We start from the raw sequence: 20,589 nt of genomic DNA on the forward strand, positions 1-20,589 counted from the left end.
ATGTATCATAGTGTATGCTTTTTGCAGATGATATCGTGTTAGTGGATGAGACTAGAGAAGAAGTTAACACTAAACTGGAGACTTAAAGAGAAACACTTGAATCTAAAGAATTAGGATAAATAGAACTAATACAGAATACATGAAGTGTAATTTTAATAATAGTAACAATGGAAACAGAGGAGAAGTGAAGATTAAGAACTAAGAACTACCTAAGATTGAACTTTTTTCGTTATTTAGGATCAATTATCACAACGGCTGGAGAGATTGGAGCACATTAAGGTGAGGTGGTTTAAGTAGAGGAATGTGTCCGGGATACTGTGCGATAAACGGGTATCCACTAGATTAAAAAGAAAGTTATATAGAATGATTATTAGACCAGCAATATTGTATGTGACGGAATATTTTGCAATTAAGAAATAACATGTAGATAAGATGAGTGTTACTGAGATGAGAATGTTAAGATAAATGTGTGACAAGACTAGAAAAGACAGAGTTAGAAATGAGTATATTCGTGAATAGGTAAGAGTAGTACTGATAGAGGATAAGATGAGAGAGAATAGATTAAAATGATTTGGCTATATACAACAGAGACCAACAGAGATAGTAGTGAAGAGATGTAATACAGTGACAGTAGAGAGAAGTATTAAGGGAAAGAACAGACGAAATTGACAAGGATTAGGGTAGTAAATAAAGATATGAATCTCTTTAATTTGACTAATCAAATGGCCTTTGATAGAGTGGAGAAGAAAAATTCATGTAATCGATTCCATTTGATGGGACTTAAAAATTGGTTTGGTTTGGTGTGATTTTATAATCCTCATATTTTTGTTGAATTGATTTATTTTTTGGGTAATTGTTGTGGAATCTAGTCCTATTGGGACCTTTTACCCAAGATATAAAAATAAATAAATAAATAAAAATCAATACAATAGTGATACCATACTATGAATATATGCAATTTTATATTGAAATTTTTGGACTATTGTTAGATGAGAAATATGGATTGATTTTAAAAAGTGATTAATAGTTATCTAAATTTCATGGGCCGTTTGGGAAACCAAAATTGTGTGACATAGTTAATTTTTTTTTTTTTTTTTTTTTGAAAGGTACTTAATCTATAGGTTCATTTTTGAAACTTTTTGGGTCAATATGTTTAAACTTAAATCTTTTTAGACCAGAACGACATTGGTCTATCCAAATGTCACATGTTCAAATGTTACTTTTGTATACATGTTACTTATCTATGCACGTGTTATATATTAGTGTAATGTCACCTATTTGTTCACCTTGTTGCCACCAACCATTATTGACTTTCTAAGAATTTTCTGGCTAATTTTCTTTATGAAATTTCAACGACTTTTCAACTCTTGTTTTATCACAAAAAATATTAAATCTTTAAGTAAATAACATATGGTCTCATAACTATATGATTTTCACCAATTAACCTTTTTTCAAAAATAGCATTGTAAAATCAACTCATATTTTTCATTTATCGATTGCCTATTTTAAATATAAATTTGTGCATACTTAGCGTGTGCACTCATCCCTAATGTGTATATATATATATATATATATATGAGGAATTTACATGTTATTTGATTGAGTTTTTTAAATTTATTTTTAATTTTTTTCCTTAAAAAATCACAATACTTATTATTTTAAAAAATATATATTTTTTTAGTTAAAATCAAATTTACAATTTTTTAAAATATTTTTTAATATTTAATTTTTCCAAATCCATTTTAAAAAAAATCTTTGGTTTTAATTTTCGGGAAATTAAGTTTTAATTTTTCGTGTTTTTTTTTTAATTTTTAGGGAATATTTTTAAAGTTTTAAGTAATTTTTTACTTTTTTAAATGCACTTTACTTAAATGTATCTAAAAACAATTGTAAAAAAAATATTTTTAAAAATCAATAAATATACAAGAATACAAAAATGTATTAAATATTCATTATTTTTTTATATTTTTGGCATTTAGTAGTTTTTTTAAACAAAATTACAAATATTATATTTTTTAAAGTATATTTATATTAGGTGTATTTAAAATTTAAAAAAATTCTTAAAATATTAAAAAAAATCAATAGAAATAAAAAAATAAAAAATAAAAATTTTAATTTTTGAAAAGTAAATCTTGGAAAAGTGAAACAAAACAATGGCCTCGTATGAAAACTAGACTATTTTAGTAGGCTGTTTTAGTTTTTATTATTTCAATACACTAAATTTTTTGTATTTAAGAAGATGATTGGATTTTTTTATAATTAAATGTGATATTTGTAATAAAAAAAAGTAAAATGATTATGAATTTTATATTATTAATTATTTTAATTTATTTTATCTTTTTATAAATTAAAGTAAAAAATTAAAAAAACTCGCTGTGACTAATGGTGATTATTCAGTACTCCTGGAGTATGTACATGTGGTTCTCCATAAGGTTTTAATTGGTGGAGAGACATAAGGGCCCACGATTTGTGTTGGAGATGGGAGAACAACATGAAACTAACTAATTAGTGATTAATTTGGAGTATGGACTCGTGATGTTACGAGAGTATTGAATAATTTCGCCTACGGCCAATGTATTCGGTTTTTTGCTTTTGCTCGTTGGTCAAACGAGAAGAAATAGACAGCAGTCACTTGCTTAGGTGGTAGTGAATATGGCATTCGCTCTTTCGCTATCATTTTTCGCCCGAGTCCAGATCTTCTATGGTACTCTCTATAATGCTCCTGTGATTGTCAAACGACGCCATTTTAATTATTTTTTCTTTTTTCTTTTTTCCTTTCCCGCTCTTTCCTTTTCTATCCCATGTGAGAGAGGGAAAAAAAGAAGAAAAAAATCTCTAACAAGAAATGTTGTAGAAAAATAACTTTTACCGACTTTTCAAAACACGCTTTATCCTTTAACTCCATTTGGTTAGGTCTCTAATCAGTTATTGTGTGCAAAACCGCTCTCAAAACTCTCTCTCTCTCTCTCTCTCTCTCTCTCTCTCTCTCTATCTCTCTCTCTCTCTATTCCCATTCTTGGAAAGAATCAACAATGACGAATCAAGAAAGAAATACGAAGGCCGCCGATGATGCAATGTCTTGGTCTTCATCTTCATCTTCATCATCTTCTTCTTCGTCGGACTACAATCTCTATCTCCCAATTGAAATCATCTTCGACATTCTAAATCGTCTCCTAGTCAAATTTCTCCTTCGATTCAGGTGTGTATGTAAAACCTTCTGCCACGTCACCTCTAACCCTACCTTCATCTCCTTCCACCTCCTCCACCACCACACCAATACCACCGTCGCCACCATTTTCACCTTCAAACACCGCTCCTCCTCCATGCTCTCTATGTTACAATCATCCTCATCGTCTCAAAACCCTACCATTCTGGTCCGCCCCTTTCCCAACCACACTCGCGATCTACACCTAATTGGCTCCATCAATGGCCTCCTCTGTCTCTCTCGAACCCTCCATTTCCATCAACGCATCCTCCCCCTCCTCTAGAACCCTACTACCAAACTCTTGAAATCTCTCCCTCCTCTCACCATCCAAATTGCTCCTAGGTTTCTTTAACTCTCTCTCAGGTTCGGATTCTGATTCCATTCTACAACTTCTTCCAGTGACTACAAGGTTGTTAGGATAGTTTCTTTCAAGTCACATACCCGAGTCAAGGTCTACTCTTCAATTTCTGATTGTTGGAGAGAGATTCAGGTAATGGATTTACGCTTTTATATCCATAAATTGTCTTGGGAGGTGATTGTCAATGGAGCTTCCTATTGGTTGCTCTCAACTGCTTCAAATCATTGTCCTTGCTTCACATGGTTTGACGTTCAAAATGGCGCTTTTGTCATGTTGTTGGGGCTCCATTTTTCTGGGTCCTACAACGGGACTTCTATTGACTGCAAATTAATGGATTGGAAAGGTAATGTTGCTGTGGTTTTGTGTTGTCCTGGCAACCCATGTGTTGATGTGTGGATGCCAGAGTATCGTTGTGGCAGTGAGAGCAATTGGTGTAAGAAATTTGTGATTGGACCAGTTTTGGGTGTTGAACGATTTTGGTTGTTGCAATGCACGAAGAATGGTGAGATTATAGCAGAAGATGGACGGGGAAAGGATATTCTTGCACAACCCCCGAAACGGAGAGACTAAGTATATTCCTATCAGTGGAGTTCAATTCGAAGCTTTTCACTATGTAGAGAGTTTGGTTTCGATCAGAGGATTCAAACAACAAGAACTGAACAATCAGCACTGATGTTCTGCAAAGGTCAATTCGTCACTCGATCAGATAAATAACTCGAGCATTTGTTTATGCTACTTTCTGCAATGCATTTGGTTTTTGAGCTTTTGGTAGCATATGAATGGATAGCTTAGACAAAATTAATAGTCAAGACAATATGGATAGTTGATATTCCTTTAATTCCTCTGATTAGATAGCTTAGACAATTTGAATAGTTAACATTAGCTAATTCCCCTATTTGAGTTTCAATCCTGTTTCATTTTCTTGTATTTTCCTTCAAAAACAAGTGTTCAAGTCCTTTCCTTCAAATTTGGGTATTAGTACAGAATTTTATCCCAGTTAAGGGATGGAATGGAAATAATTGGAGTTTTGTCTCTGTAGTTTGTAGGTTGCTTTGCAATGTTTTCTATGCTTCTGCCTAAAAGGATCTAATATTTCCCTCCTCTCATGCTGTTGGTGAAAATACCAGAAAAAATTATTTTTTATTGATAAATAATGCAAAGAAAATGAGATACAAATAGATTAGACTGAGGCACAGTGAAAATCCTACGTGATTTGTGATTAGATCAAGATTAACTAATTCCAAAACCCAATAAATTCAAAACACTCAACCTAAAATCGTCAAACACTTACGAGAGTGATTTTAGTTTGTTTGTTTTTGAGAATAAACAATAAATCAACACAAACGATTTTTTACGTGGAAAAAACCACAATTGAAGAACCTTCAATTGTAATAAAAAACCACGGGCGAACCGCCACTATCAATCCACTACTGAAGAACGAAAAGATTACAAAGAAATCATACAAAATACCCAACCCTAGTCAATTTGTCTCTGAATCTTCTGTAACTCTTTTCACCACACCTTCGTCACGGAATTGATTCTGAAGTTGATTCCACACCACAACTTCACTCGTCGAATTAACGACTGCGTAGACTCAAACGCCTTTTGGATCCTACGCTTTGATCTTCGGAATCCACCAAAGAGAACTCACTTGAAACTTAAGAAGCAACCTCCTTGATGTATGAATTTCAAAGCATAAGTTCAGAACTCTCTTAAGAACATCAAGGAAAAAGATCAAAAATCTCCAAAGAAGACTTTAAACACAACCCTAGTTTATTTTTATCAGATCTAGGAAAAAACTCACTCACAAAAACACCCTTAGCAGCTTTAAATAGAAAACTGGATCCGCGATCTCCGCTCGAGCTCACAACAGCCCGCTCGAGCGGACTGACCAAAAACTGCATGCGAAGAAACTGAGATGCGCTCGAGCGTAGGAGTTTCCGCTCGAGCGTAAAATCGCACCCACCAGTATCTGTGCTTGCCCTGTCAAAATACTGAGACCTGCTAATCTACGCTCGAGCTCAAAAGTCTTCGCTCGAGCGGACAGTACAAATACACAAAAACATAGTTTTGAATCAACACAAGGTTTTGTCTCCGGATTTGACAACACAGGGACCTAACAATCTCCCCCTTTGTCAATTCCCGGACAAAACTTTTCTAAACAAAAGTCCTTAAACACAAGCACTAGACAAAATTAAAAAACAAATACTAAAACACTCAAAACAACTCTATAAACAAACAAGCTTTCCAATCTTGCCATATATCGATCCATCAATCCAATTCATCATCCACCATTCACCTGTGAAAAGACTAGCAACATACCAGAAAAACCAAAACTTGTGGAACTATATAAGAATATAGCAAAATGTATCCATTCAATAGAATCAACGGAACAAAATATCAAAATATCCATGTGTCATAACCAAAAGAACAAAACAAAACAAAATATACCATCAAATATCCATGTACCATCAACACATACCATCAATATCCATGTACCATCAATATCCAGCAGGAACCAAACTCTCCCCCTTTTTGACCGGGAATGAAGAAAGCAAGAAATCAAGCACCAGATGGAGGAGGGGGCGGCTGAAGCGTCAGTAAGGAAATGATGTGATCCAGCTGCGAAGTAGTGTGAGCAGCAGTCTGCTCCAGCTGACCAAGACGACCATCAAAGGCATCAAAACGCGCATCGAGAAAGTCTAATCGCCTGGTCATAGCCGCCTCAAAATGCCGAAGCTGATCAGGAAACGAGCTAGGTGGAACAGGTGGAGTAGGATCCTCCTCACCCCCGGCGGCAGCAGCATCATATTCAGCCTCCTCAGCAAGGCCAGCAGTGGTACCTGCAGAAGGATCAGCCCGAGAGGACTCCCCCTTAACATGAGCCCGACTCTGTGAGACAGTTTTCTTTGTGAAAGGGCGAGAAGGAGAGGCAAACTCATCATCATCGAGGATAGGGGTCCCAAGGTCAGACAAAAGTCGGTTGATCAAGCAACCGTAAGGAAGGCCAAGCTTTGTATGCCCATGAGCACTGATTATCTTGGTGATAATAAGAGAGGCGAGATCAATAGAACGGTGATTGGCAATACAAGACAAAATGAAGCCTTGGTCTTGTTTGACCTCGGAAGAGTGTGTGGTGACAATGATGTTGGCGCAGACAATCAAATTAAGCAGTCTGAACTCCGGAAGAAGTTCAAACTGTTTAATCAAACCGCCTTTAGGCCAGTGACGGGCAACACCACACAGTTCCAAAGCAACAGCATCAAAGTCACAAGTGGGACGATCAGGAACAGGGAAAGGATAGTATTGGGGAAAAACTTGCTCAATCTGTAGAAGTTGGCGAATCAAAGCAGGGGTGACAGAAATGGATTTTGACCTAACCCAAGTAGTGAAAGATGGCTCATAATCCCGAATACCCTCCATATTACAATAGAATTCTCGAACCCAATCGAGATTCTGACGCCCCGAAAATAATAAAACATGGTCACCACCTAGAGGGCCGAACAATGGACGAATTTGGATGGACTCAAATGTATCGGGTTGAACATTTCGTTCTAAATGAACTGTGCGAGTCACAAAAGATTTATGGAATGACTTGGATTGGGAGGCCGACTGAAACCTCTCAGGGTTATAGGTAGGGCGAGAAACGGTGGCCTTTCGGCGTTTTGGAGCAGGAGCAGACATACCGAAGAAGACACTATGACACCCAACAAATAAACAAACCCAAAACCCAACCCACACCAAAACAAAACCAAAACATAACATTAGTGCAATAATCAAATTAAAAACAGGGCATAACAAAAACAGGGCATATAGCGATCCCGGGTTTACCCTTGTTATACCGTGATCCGGATATGTGTCCATGGATGTTGGTAGTTGTTTATTATTTTGTTTACATCCTTTTACTTCGTATTTGAGTTATAGGATGTGTTGGGCGGTTTTGTTTCAGGTTGGTTGAGTTTAGAAACCAAAACTAGTTGCCCAGATTTTTGGCTTGTACGCTCGAGCGTGGTATTGGCCGCTCGAGCGGGGTTGTCTGAGTGCCGCTCGAGCGTATGGTTGGGAGCTCGAGCGGAGGCCTGGTTCTGCAAAAGTGCTGGGCGAGTGCATTCTGCGCTCGAGCGGGAGGTTGGCCGCTCGAGCGGAAGTCTGTGAGTGGCCGCTCGAGCGGCGTGTTTTACGCTCGAGCGGAGACCTGGGTTAAAGTCCCGAAATTGTGACTTTTCAAATCACTTTTTCACTTTCTCTTCTCTCTCTTACTTTTCCAAAATCACCATTGTTGAGCCTCTCACTCTAGACTCTACCTTCTCTCTAGGTTTTGATCTAGTAGTAGTGATTTACTCACCTTTGGCCTTTACAAAAAAGTTGTTGATCGTCGAGGGCTTCATTTTAATCTGAAAATCTCGGGTTTTGGAGCACGTTGGGTTTTGTCGTCTTCTCCTTTGGGACTCCGAATTTGAGGTAGGGATAACCTACTCCTCTCTATGGGTTTTGTCTTTAAATTTTGGTATTTTGAGATGTTGGGCTTGGTTTGGTAATTTTGTGAAAGTTTGGGACTTTTGTGTAATTTTACAAAAGTTGGGGTTTTATTCATAATAAACCTAGATGCATGTTTGGCATAGAAAAATGGAATGATTGTTGAATCATTGATGAAAATGGGACCTAAGGGTTGAAATGGTAATTATGGAAAATGGCCTAATTACATTGTATAATTAATTGGGATAATTAATTGGTGAGAAATGAGGAAATGAAATGTTGATTGAATATCCATTTGTGCATTTATTTTCTGTTTGAGAAATAATTGCTTTGGGCTATCGGTGGAGGATAGTCGAGATTGTTGTAGACAATGCATGATGATTAGGTAAACGGAAACTAATCAATGGAATGTGTCATGGAACTTGACGGTTGATAGAATACATTAATTGTGTGTATTGTGTGATTGTATATAGAATCAATGTGTTTATATACGTTATGTGTAGAGGAGGAGATAGGGGATGTACTCCGCGGTTTAGGGGAAGATAGGGGATGTACCTCTAAACCGGATAGGTATTGGGAGGAGATAGGGGATGAACTCCGTAGACACAGCTCATATGCTTGTCTAGAGAAGTGAAGATAGAGCTCATATGCTTATCTTTGTGAAGTGTGGATACAGCTTGTATGCTTATCTGTGGATATTGTTGATATACATATCTGTTGTAGAATGTGGATACAGCTTATATGCTTATCTGAGGATATTGTTGTTATACATATCTGTTGAGAATGTGGATATAGTTTTTATGCTTATCTGAATGTGAGATATAGTTTTTATACATATCTGTGGAAATGATGATAGAGCTAGCATGCTTATCTGTTGTTAAAGGGAAAATGAAAAGTAATTGGGACTTGTAAGTTGTTGACATAAATAAGTTATTTATGTGATTGTATCAGTGTTGACCAACTATCAATTGCTAATGTTTTAGTCATTGTCCATGGTTGGTTTAGTGTATTTCTACTGGGCTGTGGCTCACCCTATATGGGAATATCATTTTCAGGTGCAGGAAGCATGCCACCTCCAAGGACATAGCTTGGGAGGCTAGAGGCGGATATAGTGTAGTTGTTTTACTTTTGATGTATTACATGTAACTTCAAGCCAAGGGCTTAATGTGTAAACGAGTTAGTACTCTTTTGTTGAAACCAAGTGTTAACTTGGAAAGCTGTAAGCCCGTAGGGCATTTTGTTTTGATGTTAACATGTAATACTTATGTAATGAAACTCAATGAAATAAAGGAATATGGTTGGTTTATATGTAAATGCATGTCTTATCTGATGGGTTTAATGTTACTATTTTGAAGGCGTTACAACTTGGTATCAGAGCGTACCGGGTTCGAATACTTTGGGTACGTGGGAAGTGATTAGGATCACAATGGGTTTGTCTCGCTTGATAGAGACTTAAATGTGGTATCATATGCTATGGGCTTAAGTGATAACATGCTTATGTGACTATGTGGGTATGGGATTTAATTTCTGGGATATTGATTGGATCCTTGAGTTTCTGGGAGTCTTGTTGGAAAAGCACTTGATCAATGCTGTTTCTAACCGGAACTCTAGTAACGTCTCGGGACTATCATTATCCGGAAATGAAATTCGTAAGTGCTTATGTGTTTATGTGCTTATGTGAAGTGAATTACAGTTGTCCATGTATTAGGACATGAGTGTTTAGTTTCGGCACATTTATGAATGTGCTAATGTTCTGTGTTGCATTTATTAGGATGTCAAGACGAGGAAGAGGTGCTAGGCGTGGTAGACCTGCGAGGCAGGAAGTACCGTTACCTGGTGAGATTCCGGCAGTACAGGAGGGGTTTGGGCAGGCCACTGTGGCCGAGCCAGTAGGTCAGCAGGCTATGGGTGCCTTGGCCAGAGAGATAGCGGGAGCTTTGGGTATTCTTAGAGCTGGGAATCAGGCAGCTGAGACAGGGCCTTCCTTCTTGAAGAGGGAGTTCTTTCGGTGTAATCCGGACGAGTTTATCGGGGATCCTAAAGAGCCGCTTAAGGCAGATGAATGGCTCGAACAGACAACGAAGACGTTTGAGATGCTTGGCATCGAGGACGGAGCACTGAAAGTGACCTTGGCATCCTTCCAACTGAAGGGAGATGCGGGTCAATGGTGGAAGTACGAGAAAGCTCGTGTTGGTGGTACTTAGGAGGCGTTTGTGAATGCTTTTCAGGAGAGGTTTTTATCAGCAGCAGCTAGGGAGAAGCTGAGGGATCAGTTTAGCCGGCTTAATCAGCAGGGCTTGTCAGTGGCCGAGTTTGAGGCTACTTTTACCAGTCTGTCTAGGTTTGCACCTGAACTGGTGGCGTCTGAGGAACGCCGTTGCTATGAGTTTGAGCGGAAGTTGAGGCGGGGCCTCAAGTTGAGAATTGGTGGGTCTTATATTCGAGAGTATAGACACCTAGTGGACGCTGCAGCTCATATGGAGCTTATGATGCAGGAGGAGGATGAGGGTCAGAGAGGCTCCAAGAGGAGCCAGGATAGTCAGGGTGATGGCAGGAGACAGAAGGGTTATAACCCTCAGCAGTCTCAGGGTGCAGTCTCTAGATCGACCTTTCCAGTGCCGAGTGTTGGCTCAGGGAGAGGCAGTCAGGGAGAATTCACTTGTTACAAGTGTGGCCAGCTGGGTCATAAGGTTTCTGTTTGCCCGCAGAAGGGTGGGGGTCAGAAAGCTACTTCTTCTTCAGCTAGACCGCAGAGTCAGAGTTTGGGCAGGGGGCAGCTCTTGACTTGTTATCAGTGTGGACAACCTGGGCACATGAAGAGGTTTTGCCCACAGTTGAGTGCCACTTCGGGAGCGTCTGGTTCTAGGCAGACGCAGGGTTTTCAGCCAGCTCAGTCTGTGTAGGCCTCGAGGGCCAATCCGGGAGTTTCGTCATCCCAGTCTGTGCAGCAGTCTTTTGCTCCGAGAGGTGAGCAGGTAGACCAGGGACCTACGGGGCGCGTGTATGCTGTTACCGCGCAGGATTTAGTACCGGCTCCATCAGTAGTGAGAGGTACTTTTCTGTTTTGCAACTCAGTTGCTAATGTGTTGATAGACACGGGTGCATCTCATTCTTTTGTATCTGCTGCATTTGCATCTGTTTTGGAATTGGAGTTAGCACAGTTGGCATCTCCTATTTGTGTGGTATCGCCTTTGGGTGGTGAGTTGATCTTGAAACAGGGTGTTAGAGGATGTGATATAGAGGTCGCCGATTATAGGCTTCATTTTCCGTTTGTTGTCATGCCCATGAAGGGTTTTGATGTTATTTTGGGTATGGACTAGTTATCGTCATACCGGGCTGTTATTGATTGCTACCGCCAGAGGGTCACATTATGTACCTTGAGCGGGGAGTGGTTCCATTTCTTGGGAGACCGGGTTGGTAGTGTTTTGCCACCGGGGTATGATTCGCGAGGGCGAAGTGAGCTTAGTAGTCTATGTGCCAGCTTTGAGAGTGGTGAGAGTGGTGAGACCCAGGTTGTATTGCTAAGGGTGGTTTGTGAGTATTCGGATGTCTTTCCCGAAGATCTTGTTAGTTTGCCACCTCACCGAGAGATAGAGTTCTCTATTGATTTAGTGCCTGGTACGGCGCCGATTTCTATGGCACCTTACCGTTTTGCTCCAGCAGAGTTGGTTGAGTTGAAAGTTCAGCTCCAGGAATTGCTCGATAAGGGTTTTGTTCACCCTAGTGTTTCACCGTGGGGAGCACCGGCCCTCTTTGTTAAAAAGAAAGATGGTGCCTTGAGATTGTGTATTGACTATCGGAAGTTGAATCGGGCTACGGTTAAGAATAAGTACCCTATGCCCCGTATAGATGATTTGTTTGACCAGTTGAAGGGTTCCCGTTGTTTCTCTAAAATAGACTTGAGATCGGGTTACCACCAGTTGAGGGTCAGGGATGAGGATATTCCGAAAACGGCATTCCGTACGCGGTATGGCCATTATGAGTTTCTGGTGATGCCATTTGGGCTTACCAATGCACCGGCAGTCTTTATGGACTTGATGAACCGGATTTTCCGGGAGTTCTTAGACCGATTTGTGGTCGTCTTCGTGGACGACATTCTTATCTATTCGCCTTCTGAGGAGGAGCACGAGGCACACTTGAGAGTGGTGCTTGAGTTACTTAGAGTCCATAGGCTGTATGCCAAGTTTGGGAAGTGTGAGTTCTGGCTGAGGGAAGTCAAATTCTTAGGCCACGTGGTATCCGGGGAAGGGGTGTCTGTTGATACATCCAAGGTTGAGGCAGTGCAAGATTGGGCACAGCCTAAGAATGTGTTTGAGATCCGCAGTTTTCTGGGATTAGCTGGGTATTACCGTCGGTTTGTGAAAGATTTCTCCAGGTTAGCGTCACCGTTGACTAGGCTGACTCGGAAGGGAGTCAAGTTTGTGTGGAGTGAGACTTGTGAAAAGTCGTTCCAAGAGCTGAAAGTTAGATTGACCACCGCTCCGGTGTTGATTATTCCGGAGAGAGGGTTGGGTTATGCGGTTTATTGTGATGCCTCACGAGAGGGTTTGGGTTGTGTGTTGATGCAAGAGGGGAAAGTGGTAGCTTATAGCTCACGTCAGTTGAAAATACACGAGAAGAATTACCCCACACACGACCTAGAGTTAGCAGCAGTGATCTTTGCCTTGAAAGTCTGGAGGCACTACCTTTATGGTGAGAAGTTCGAGGTGTTCTCGGACCACAAGAGTTTGAAGTATCTGTTTACACAGAAAGACTTGAATTTGAGGCAGAGGAGATGGATGGAGTTCATCGAGGATTATGATTTTGAGTTGCATTATCATCCGGGAAAGGCCAATGTTGTGGCCGATGCCCTTAGTAGGAAGACCATTGGTGATGTAGCTTGTATAGCCATCCGGGAATGGGAGATGTTGGGAGCACTTGGCGAGTTTGATTTGCTACTGGGCGAATCTGTTGAGGCTGCGGCCTTGTTTTCCGTTGTTGCGCAACCTACACTTGTGATTAGAGTGTTGGAGGCACAGAGAGGTGACCTTGAGGTAGAATCCCTCCGAGAGAAGATCTCCAGTGGGAAAGTTGAGAAGGGTTTGACAGTATATCCCGACCTGAGTGTGAGATACCGAGACCGTTTGTTTGTACCGGAGGCTTGCCGTGAGGAAGTACTCCGAGAGTTTCATTATTCGCGCCTTGCGGTGCATCCGGGAGGTACTAAGATGTATCAGGATTTGGGTCGCCAGTTTTGGTGGCGGGGTATGAAGAGAGATGTGGCTGTTTTCGTATCGAAGTGCCTTACTTGCCAGCAAGTGAAGGCCGAACATCAGAGGCCAGCGGGTTTGTTGCAACCCTTGCCTATTGCCGAGTGGAAGTGGGAGCATGTCACTATGGACTTCGTTGTGGGTCTTCCGAGGACTCAGCGGGGTAGTGATGCTATTTGGGTGGTTGTAGACCGGTTGACTAAGTCGGCGCACTTTATTCCTATGCGCGTGAGAGATTCGGTAGATCATCTTGCCGACCTGTATATTCGGGACGTAGTGAGATTGCACGGGGTCCCAGTGACGATCGTCTCAGATAGAGATCCTCGTTTTACTGCTAGGTTGTGGCAGAGTTTGCAGAGTGCCTTGGGCACTAAGTTGACCTTTAGTACGGCTTATCATCCTCAGACTGACGGGCAGTCCGAGCGTACTATTCAGATCCTCAAGGATATGCTTCGGGGTTGTGTCCTGGACTTCAGTGGGACGTGGGAGAGGCACTTGCCATTGGTATAGTTTGCCTACAACAACAGTTTTCAGTCTAGCATCGGTATGGCACCGTTTGAGGCCTTGTATGGCCGACCGTGTAGGTCTCCAGTGTGTTGGGCCGAGGTGGGTGATGCACCTTTGTTGGGTCCAGAGTTAGTTAGGGAGACGACGGAGAAAGTTGAGCTTATCCGTAAGAGGCTTGTTACAGCCCAGAGTCGACAAAAGAGTTATGCCGACCGTAGGAGGAGGCCTTTGGCGTTTGAGGTAGGTGATCATATCTTTCTGAAGATATCACCTAGACGAAGCCTGATGAGGTTTGGGAAGAGTGGGAAGTTATCCCCTCGGTTTATTGGTCCTTTTGAGATCCTTGAGAGGATTGGTGAGGTTGCTTATCGATTAGCCTTACCACCGCAGTTGTCCGGAGTGCATGACGTGTTTCATGTGAGTATGCTTCGGAAGTATGAGCCTGATCCATCACATGTGTTGGATTGGACTGATTTAGAGGTAGATGAGGATACCTCGTATGAGGAGAGACCGGTACGGGTCTTGGATAGGCGGGATCAGGTCCTGCGTGGCAAGACCATTCCTTTGGTGAAAGTCTTGTGGAAACATCACGGAGTGGAGGAAGCCACTTGGGAACGTGAGTCGGGAGTCCGTGAGAAATATCCGGACTTGTTTGTTGATATGTAATTTTGTATTTAAATTTTACTTTTTGTTGAACTTAAGAGCTTTTATATATGTCTTAAGTTGTGAAACATTGAAAATGTTTTGATTATTGGAAGTATGTTTGGAACTTGCCTCATATGGAAGTTGAATGTGACACTATATGTGTTGAATATATTGTTGAAATTGGAAAGATAGTGCATAATGTTAATGCATGTTGAAAATACATATGTTGTTTACATATTGTGATATGTCTCTTGTTAAAGGGATGGGATGACCGGTAATGGGTCGAATTGTTGAATGTTAAATTGTAACATTGTCTAAAATGAAGGAAAACTTGTTTTGAAAACTTGTGCTTAATTTTGGGGGCGAAATTCTTTAAGGGGGGGGGGGTTATAGCGATCCCGGGTTTACCCTTGTTATACCGTGATCCGGACATGTGTCCGTGGATGTTGGTAGTTGTTTATTATTTTGTTTACATCCTTTTACTTCGTATTTGAGTTATAGGATGTGTTGGGCGGTTTTGTTTCAGGTTGGTTGAGTTTAGAAACCAAAACTGGTTGCCCAGATTTTTGGCTTGTACGCTCGAGCGTGGTATTGGCCGCTCGAGCGGGGTTGTCTGAGTGCCGCTCGAGCGTATGGTTGGGAGCTCGAGCGGAGGCCTGGTTCTGCAAAAGTGCTGGGCGAGTGCATTCTGCGCTCGAGCGGGAGGTTGGCCGCTCGAGCGGAAGTCTGTGAGTGGCCGCTCGAGCGGGGTGTTTTACGCTCGAGCGGAGACCTGGGTTAAAGTCCCGAAATTGTGACTTTTCAAATCACTTTTTCACTTTCTCTTCTCTCTCTTACTTTTCCAAAATCACCATTGTTGAGCCTCTCACTCTAGACTCTACCTTCTCTCTAGGTTTTGATCTAGTAGTAGTGATTTACTCACCTTTGGCCTTTACAAAAAAGTTGTTGATCGTCGAGGGCTTCATTTTAATCTGAAAATCTCGGGTTTTGGAGCACGTTGGGTTTTGTCGTCTTCTCCTTTGGGACTCCGAATTTGAGGTAGGGATAACCTACTCCTCTCTATGGGTTTTGTCTTTAAATTTTGGTATTTTGAGATGTTGGGCTTGGTTTGGTAATTTTGTGAAAGTTTGGGACTTTTGTGTAATTTTACAAAAGTTGGGGTTTTATTCATAATAAACCTAGATGCATGTTTGGCATAGAAAAATGGAATGATTGTTGAATCATTGATGAAAATGGGACCTAAGGGTTGAAATGGTAATTATGGAAAATGGCCTAATTACATTGTATAATTAATTGGGATAATTAATTGGTGAGAAATGAGGAAATGAAATGTTGATTGAATATCCATTTGTGCATTTATTTTCTGTTTGAGAAATAATTGCTTTGGGCTATCGGTGGAGGATAGTCGAGATTGTTGTAGACAATGCATGATGATTAGGTAAACGGAAACTAATCAATGGAATGTGTCATGGAACTTGACGGTTGATAGAATACATTAATTGTGTGTATTGTGTGATTGTATATAGAATCAATGTGTTTATATACGTTATGTGTAGAGGAGGAGATAGGGGATGTACTCCGCGGTTTAGGGGAAGATAGGGGATGTACCTCTAAACCGGATAGGTATTGGGAGGAGATAGGGGATGAACTCCGTAGACACAGCTCATATGCTTGTCTAGAGAAGTGAAGATAGAGCTCATATGCTTATCTTTGTGAAGTGTGGATACAGCTTGTATGCTTATCTGTGGATATTGTTGATATACATATCTGTTGTAGAATGTGGATACAGCTTATATGCTTATCTGAGGATATTGTTGTTATACATATCTGTTGAGAATGTGGATATAGTTTTTATGCTTATCTGAATGTGAGATATAGTTTTTATACATATCTGTGGAAATGATGATAGAGCTAGCATGCTTATCTGTTGTTAAAGGGAAAATGAAAAGTAATTGGGACTTGTAAGTCGTTGACATAAATAAGTTATTTATGTGATTGTATCAGTGTTGACCAACTATCAATTGCTAATGTTTTAGTCATTGTCCATGGTTGGTTTAGTGTATTTCTACTGGGCTGTGGCTCACCCTATATGGGAATATCATTTTCAGGTGCAGGAAGCATGCCACCTCCAAGGACATAGCTTGGGAGGCTAGAGGCGGATATAGTGTAGTTGTTTTACTTTTGATGTATTACATGTAACTTCAAGCCAAGGGCTTAATGTGTAAACGAGTTAGTACTCTTTTGTTGAAACCAAGTGTTAACTTGGAAAGCTGTAAGCCCGTAGGGCATTTTGTTTTGATGTTAACATGTAATACTTATGTAATGAAACTCAATGAAATAAAGGAATATGGTTGGTTTATATGTAAATGCATGTCTTATCTGATGGGTTTAATGTTACTATTTTGAAGGCGTTACAGGGCATGAAAGCATGGTATTGAAGAACTCATAACTAATACACCAAATATGAGAGAAATTGCACAGTATAAGTAGGAATCATGAGAAAATCAAAGCAATGTATCCAAGCCCAAATTGATACCCACGCATAGAGACCTCAACAGCCCATTATAGTAGGAACACAGATAACTCCGAATACCACAGACACAACACAGAAAAAAACACATCAAAAATAGACAATCGGTTAAAGAAAAAGTGTGTGAGAGAGAGAATCACAAACACGACACACAAAACCCCACAAAACTACAAACCCAACAACCATTAGAACCAAATAGAACAAAAAATAGAGAAAATAAAAGAGGGTAAAACTTACCAAAGAGCAAATCAGTGGGTAGGATGATGAATGGGAGGAAAAAAACGACCACAATGCAGCCACACGACAAACCCTAGATCGAGAGAATGAACCAGGAAGAGAAAAAATAACTCGAAGAGTCGAGAGAGGGAGTTAAGTATGAAACAGGTCCGCTCGAGCGTACTAAGTACCGCTCGAGCGTAAAACAAGGCAAGGAGACTCCCGCGCGAGCGTGTAAAGGGCCGCTCGAGCTCAAAAAACCATCTCTCAGAACTGCCAAAACACGAACAAACTGCTGCAAGTGTGAAAAACACGCTCGAGCGTAAAAAATTCCGCTCGAGCGAAAGAAAAAAAAACTTTTTTTTTTTTTATATTAAAAAACAAAACACACCTAGAGAGTCCTGTAACAAGTAAGAAGAGCAAGTGTAGACTAAACCACAAAGACAAGAAAATCCATCAAATTATGAGTCCTGCTAATTTTTAGAAAAGAGATGAAACACCAGCTCATGAACAACACAGATAGTATTAAATCAAAGCCACACGCATCATGAGAATGCATAACTCAAAAACACATATGAGAGCTCATGTAAAAATGTGTGTGTGTGCAATCCTTGAGAGTCACAAAGCTAGAGTTAATCCTAGTAGTGATCGGATGGCTGGACCTCCGACACGAGTAACTGACTATCACAGAGAAAAGTCAAACCACTAGGAATCACGGGGTATTTGTTAAGTAAAAGCGGAAGCTCCCCCTCAGATGATTTTTTTTTTTTTATAAATTTTTTTTTTTCTTGTGGGCACTCACTGGTGGCATGCACGCTCAAGAGTATGGATTCCAACCAGAGAAGAATGAAGTCAGAATGATGGCCTGGTTGGTGCCTCTGAGGTAGCCTTTTCCTAATGCCCGGAGATCATGTACTGAGGGAGAAACCATGGAAGTGAACTAAGGCGGTAGATGGTTAAGAGACTTAACATCACCCATGATGTACTAGTATGGGTCAATTTCTCCGTAAAAGTACAAGAAACACTGTCAGTGGTCCATAGAGAACTTTGATCACTTATGCGGAAACCCCTGCAACAGTTTAGCTCAAGAATGTGTACAGAATGAGATCACGAAGTAAATGAGTATGGGCATTCAGCATGAGGTATGAACTAAGATGAAAAACAAATCTTGTAGGAGACATGAGCAATGTTCATTTAATATTTTGATGCAAAAGAAACCAGGACTCAATCACAATGAGATTAACATATCTAAGAATAGTAAGTCAGCCACTCACACTCACCTCATGACCACAGGAACCAATCTAGTTACTGAGCATTACACCTAAGGTCTTTCTAAGAAACTCAAATCGAAGAAGATCAAGGGGTTTTGTAAAAATATCAGCTTTTTGATGCTCAGTAGGGATATGTTCCAAAACAACAATGCCTTCATCCACTAACTCTCGAATAAAATGATGACGTATGTCAATATGTTTGGTGCGAGAGTGTTGGACTGGATTTTTTGAAATATTTATGGCACTTGTGTTATCACAAAAAAGAGTGAGGGTATTCAGTTCTATTCCATAATCATGAAGCATTTGCTTCATCCACAACATTTGTGCACAACAACTCCCTGCAGCAATGTACTCAGCCTCAGCAGTGGAAAGAGAGATGGCATTCTGCTTTTTACTATGCCAAGAAACCAAATTATTCCCAAGGTAAAAACACCCCCCGGAGGTACTTTTCCTATCATCAGCACACCCTGCCCAGTCGGCATCAGAAAAACCAGTAATTTCAGCTGTAGTATCAGTGGAAAACCAAACCCCATACCCCAAGGTCCCATTTACATACTTGATGATGCGTTTTACCGCAAGAAGGTGAGACTCTTTAGGACTGGCTTGGTAACGAGCACAAACACCGACACTGAAAGAAATATTAGGACGACTGGCTGTGAGATACAAAAGACTCCCTATCATACTCCTATAAAGGGTAGGATCAACATCAATACCAGAGGAATCTTTGGAGAGGTGAAGACTGGTGCCCATGGGAGTGCGTGCATGTTTGGCAGACTCAAGACCAAACTTAGACACAAGATTTTTCGCATACTTAGACTGAGAAACAAATATACCCGTAGGAGACTGTTTAATTTGAAGACCCAAAAAATAAGACAACTCTCCCATCATGCTCATCTCAAACTCATGTGTCATGCAATCCGAAAAATATTTCACAAGATGTTCAGCAGTGGATCCAAACACAATATCATCAACATAAATCTGAGCAACAAGAATATGAGACTTAGTATGTTTCACAAATAAAGTCTTATCCACACTACCCCTTTGAAAATCATTGTCAAGAAGAAATGTAGTAAGTCTATCATACCAAGCTCGAGGGGCTTGTTTCAATCCATACAAAGCCTTGTCTAACTTGTAGACATGATTAGGACATTTAGGGTCCTCAAACCCTTTTGGTTGCTCAACATATGCCTCTTCTTTCAAGTACCCATTCAGAAAAGCACTTTTCACATCCATTTGAAACAATTTAAAGCCAAGAAAACATGCAACACCAAGTAAAATACGAATAGATTCGAGACGTGCAACTGGGGCAAACGTCTCATCATAGTCAACACCCTCTACTTGTGTGTAGCCTTGAGCAACCAACCTAGCTTTGTTCCTGACAACTGTACCATTCTCATCAGATTTATTTTTAAAGATCCACTTGGTACCTATCACATTCATGTCTCTAGGTCTAGGAACTAGAGTCCATACTTTGTTACGTTCAAATTGACCTAACTCTTCATGCATAGCATTGACCCAACTATCATCTAACAAGGCCTCTTTAAAATTCTTAGGTTCAATTAAAGAAACATAACACATATGTGATACCTCATCCCGAATCTGTCTTCGGGTTTTCATTCGATCCGAGACATTTCCAATCACCTGTTGAGCTGGATGATTCAGTTTCACCCTAGCTGATGGTTTAAGCTCAGGACTTGCGGTGACAGGGGCAACAGGAGTGATGTCCCTGGGAGCACTCTTTGGGCTTGACCTTACTTGTGAAGATGGTACTGTCACCATTTCTTGTGATGGGTCCGCACCTTCTCCTTGATTTTGTGATTCCGTGTCCAAGATTGGAGACTCATCATTATCATCCTCATTTGTTGCTGGAGTAGGTGCACCTGTGTCATCTATAACCACATTGATAGATTCCATTAAAGATGAAGTTCGCAGGTTATAGACTCTAAAAGCCCTACTAGTGGTTGAATACCCTAGAAAAATACCTTCATCACTTCGGGAGTCAAATTTGCCCAAAGGCTCTCTGTCTTTGAAGATGTAACACTTACTCCCAAAAGTTTTGAAGTATTTTACATTAGGTTTCAAACCCTTCCACAATTCCTATGGAGTTTGTAAAGTGCCGGGCCTTAAATACA

Source organism: Camellia sinensis, chromosome 2 (genome assembly GCF_055761805.1).
Source record: "Camellia sinensis isolate YWXY chromosome 2, ASM5576180v1, whole genome shotgun sequence".
In the NCBI taxonomy this organism is placed as follows: Eukaryota; Viridiplantae; Streptophyta; class Magnoliopsida; order Ericales; family Theaceae; genus Camellia; species Camellia sinensis.